Source organism: Stenella coeruleoalba (genome assembly GCF_951394435.1).
Source record: "Stenella coeruleoalba genome assembly, chromosome: 15".
NCBI classification, from domain to species: Eukaryota; Metazoa; Chordata; class Mammalia; order Artiodactyla; family Delphinidae; genus Stenella; species Stenella coeruleoalba.
In genome coordinates this window covers 31,653,445-31,658,086 of record NC_137161.1, presented here as the reverse complement: position 1 = coordinate 31,658,086, position 4,642 = coordinate 31,653,445, and the positions used below count along the sequence as shown (strand labels likewise).

The following is a 4,642-nucleotide window of genomic DNA, read 5'->3' as shown; positions in this document are numbered from 1 at the left end:
CACTGAGAACAGTGCTTCTCAAGCTGCAGTGTGCCTAGAGGATCTCATCCAAATGCAGATTCTCATCAGCAGGCCTGGGGTGGGGCCTGGCATTTCTATCAGGTTCCCAGAGGGTACCAGTGCTATGGTTTTGGGAATCACACTTAAAAGTAGTGAAGTCTAGAACAGAACAATGGCTCCACAGCAGAATCCCAGGGGAGCTTTAAAAGTTACCAATGGCTAGGCCCCATCCCTCATTCTGAAGTAATTGTGTGGAGTGAGGCTCAGGCACTAGGAATTTTAAATGCTCCTTTAGGTGATTCCAATGTGCAGCCAGGGTTGAGAACTGCTGATTTAAAATGATGGGATGCAGTGCTTTTAATAGTGTTGATATCATTCCATGCCTTACCTCCCTTGCTGCTGTCTTTTTGCTCCAAACTGAGCCTTCGAAATGCCCTATTCGAGGTTCCAGGATAATCTATGGAAACCAGAAGTCCCTAAACCACCTTTGTGCATCCCTTATTCCTCCTTCTTCCCAGAAGTGTTCATCAGTGAGTCCCTCCTCATTAGTCTGGACAGGGACAAGGTATTAAAGCACTCCCTGAGATAAAGTTTTTGAGAATGATGTGCCATCCTGATAGAGGTTTGAGTGGTGGATAGGTGCAGAGTCGAAGTCTTCTGTCATCCTACCATCTCCACTGTGGGCTGCAGCACACTTGGGGGCTTGCTTCTCACTTTCTCCCCTCCGCCCAACTCAGAGCAGGGGCCTGTATAGCTCTACCTGACCTCCTCTTGGTCCAGGAGTCCTATCCATGGCATCTGGACCCACTTCAGTGATGCTGACTGGCACTGGCCCAGTGCCACATGCTGCTCAGCTGGATACTCCCTGGGGTGGTGGGGTCCACCTCCCTGCTGGTCTAACCTTGAATCACACTTTTGTAGTCATTTAGCCTCTGACCTGGTTAACAATTCCAGAGCCAATATAGCCTATCAGATGAGTAACCCTACCCTCAGGCCTCAGATTCTCCCCTATCCCTCCCACTGCATAAGGAATCCAACCAAATTTTGAGATAGGATTACCAACTCTGCTTTACCACTAGCCCCTGCTTCCCAATCCTTGTCACCTCTCCCAGAGTCTCCAATTATTTCTAGGACTGTCTTAATACATAAAAGCTACTCAAAGCAAAATTTGTTGGAAATCAATTTTATTCATTAAAGTATACAATTAGGGCACTTCTAGTGATGGAGGAAAATCAAACAACAATGGGATACATTGCACTGAAAAGGGGGTTTTCTCTGCTGAAGCCATTATTGGAATGAGTGCCATTAATTTTATAAAAAAAGGTATCATATGCAGAAAGGCTCTAACAACCACTTTAGGTGATTTGGAGCCTTTACTGGTTATGAAGTGTGGAAACTGAGGATGGAGAGGCCTGTTGCAGTGTGCCCATTCCCAGACCTGGAATGGGAGAGATCTTTGAAGCTGCACTTATCAGGTGGCTTTGATCCTCCCAGTCCTAGAGATAAAGACAAGATGAGGGAGATATTAATATTATTATTTATACTTATGTAACTTACATTTTGGGACTCTTTTGTAAATTGCTTAAGGCACTACTGATTTATATGTAATTTCACTTCTCGTAGCATCACTTCTGGGTGGAGGATAAAGGCTTTAGGTAGTTCCAAGAGTGCTCATTAAGCCAAGTCTAATGGGAACAAATGTTCCCTTTACAGTTTGGCTTTTATGGGAAATTACATCTTTAGTAGAAACTTGTGTGCTTTAGTGACCTAGGATGGTGGTTTTTGAAAGATTTCCCTGTTGAAAACACATATGGAGAATGTATTGGAGTGAGTCACAGGCAGCTTGGAAAAGTGGTGGCCTGGATTATGGTTTTGACAGAGGGTCTCCACTAGGAAAAAAGGTGATTCAAATATAAAATATATCATCATTATTATTTTTTTAATAAGTTTATTTATTTATTTTTGGCTGCTTTGGGTCTTCGTTGCAGTGCACGGGCTTCTCATTGCAGTGGCTTCTCTTGCTGTGGAGCACGGGCTCTAGGCACACGGGCTTCAGTAGTTGTGGCACGTGGGCTCTAGAGCTCAGGCTCAGTAGTTGTGGTGCACGGGCTTAGTTGCTCCGTGGCCTGTGGGATCTTCCCGGACCAGTGCTCGAACCCGTGTCCCTTGCATTGGCAGGCGGACACTCAACCACTGTGCCACCAGGGAAGCCTTGATGCCTTTTTTTTAAAGAAAAAAAGAAACAAAACACTTTTTATTTTTGAAATACCTACAAATTCACTAGAAGTTTCAAAGAAATTTACACAGAGATTCCAAGTGGCCTTTACCCAGCTTCCTCCAAAAATAACAGAGTTATAGTACAATATCAAAACCAGAAAATTGACAGTGGCACAAAACACAGAATGTATTCAGATTTCACCAGTTATATATGCACTCCTTAGAACGTGTTTGTGTATAGCTCTAAGTAATTTGATCACATGTGTAACCTCAAGATACTCAACTTACACCATCACTTCAACACTCCCTCATGATAATTCTTTATAGCGCCACCCACACATACCCTAATTCCCATCTCTAACCCTTGGCTACCACTACTCTCTTCTCCATTTCTATAATTATGCCATATATATATGATATTGGCTTTCTTCATTCAGCATAATTTTCCTTAGTATTCATCCAAATTTTTGTGTATATCAGTAATTAATTCCTTTTTATTGCTGAGTCATATTCCATGGTATGAATGTGTCAAAGTTTTTTAACCATTCACCCTTTGAAGGACATCTGAGTAGTTTCTGGTTTGGACAATAAATACAAATAAAACTGCTACAAATATTTGTGTGCAAGTTTCTGTGTGAAAATACATTTTTGTTTCTTTGGGATGATATATGCCTAAGACACAATTGCTAATCATAAGGTAATCCCATTTTTCAGTATTTATTTATTTATTTATTTTTTCGGCTGCACCACATGGCTTGCAGGAATCTCAGTTCCCTGACCAGTGATTGAACCCGGGCCACAGCAGTGAAAGCCTGGGGTTCTAACCACTAGGTGACCAGGGAACTCCCCTGTTTTTCAGTTTTAAGAGGAAATTCCAAATTATTTTCTAGGTTGACTGCACCATTTAACAGCCTCACCAACAGTGTATGAGTGATTCAGTTTCTCTGCATCCTCACTAATATTTAGTATCACTGTTTTTTATTTTAGCCATTCTGATAGGTATATAGTGATACCTCACTGTGGTTTTAATTTGCATTTCTCTAATGCCATATGATGCTGAATATTGTTTCATATACTTACTTGCAACAGAATCTCCTTCAGTAAAGTGTTAATGTCTTTTGTCCATTTTCTAATTTGATTGTTTGCTTTTTTATTGTTGATTTTTGAGAATTCTTTATATATTCTATATACTAGCTCTTTGTCAGATATGTAGTTTGTAAATATTTTTCTCTCTTTTCATCTGCTGCACAGGGAGTTTTACAGAACAAAATTTTAAATTTTTTATAAGATCTAATGTATCAATTTTTGCTTTATGGATTTCCTTTTAAGGTTTGTGCTTTTGGTGTCAAGCCCAAGGACTTGACTTTTGGCCTAGTCCCAAGTCCCAAAGATTTTCTCCTGCTCTTTTCTAGAAAAAATATATAAATGGAGGTTTATTATTTTGCCAATAGATTTTCAATTCCTTCAGCACCATTTATTGAAAATGAATACATTGGATTCCTTTTGCTACTTTGCTAAAAATTAAGCATATTTATGTAGATTTATTTCTGTGTTGTCCACTATTTTCCATTGATCTATGTATCTACCACTCCACCAATCCCACAGTCTTAATTACTATAGCTTCTTTGTCAAAATTATTTTGTGTATTAAAAAAAAAAAAGCAGCGCTTTGAGGAAGATGCGGTCACCACTGCAGTGGAGCCCGGGGACTCCCGCTTCTGCACCTGACTCACCACTGTTTGCTCTCACCCAGGAGCAAGTCAGTCAGAAAGCTGCACCGCAGTCATAGCCTAGCGGAAAGACTTCCCTGGAGCCAGAGGTAGCGATTCACCGGATTAGAATCACCCTCACCAGCTGCAACACGAAGTCTTTGGAGAAGGTATGTGATGACCTAATCAGAGGCGAGAAGGAAAAGAATCTCAGAGTGAAAGGACTGTTTTGTACGCCTACCAAGACTCTGAAAATAACTACCAGGAAAACTCCTTGTCATGAAGGTTCCAAATGAGGATCCACAAGTGACTCATTGACCTGCACAGTCCTTCTGAGATTAAGCAGATCATTTCCATCAGTATTGAGCCAGGAGTCAAGGTTGAAGTCACCATTGCCGATGCTTAAATCAACATTTTTAATAAATTGATAATCAGTTGTTAAAAAAAGAAAGCAAAATAAGCCCAAAACAAACAATAAGAAGAAAAAATAAAAAGCAGAAATAGATTGGAAAAAAGAAAACAATAGAGAAAATAAGTGAAATAAAAAGCTGGCTCTTTGCATACAAATGGCCACAGGCACATGAAAATTTGCCCAACAGTGTTAATTATTAGAGACATGCATTCAAAACTGCAATGAGGTATCACCTTACACTGGTCAGAATGGCCATCACCAAAAGACTACAAACTAAATGTTGGAAAGGGTGTGGACAAAAGGGA

At 40.4% G+C, this 4,642-nt stretch overlaps 1 pseudogene across 1 annotated transcript; it reads left to right on the top strand.

The window, feature by feature from the left end:
• The first annotated feature begins 430 nt into the window (after positions 1-430).
• On the top strand, positions 431-4,406 carry LOC307198460 (small ribosomal subunit protein uS10-like; annotated as a pseudogene). The gene is made up of 2 exons: positions 431-565; positions 4,006-4,406. The product of its transcript is annotated as a small ribosomal subunit protein uS10-like (transcript).
• Positions 4,407-4,642: the final 236 nt, after the last annotated feature.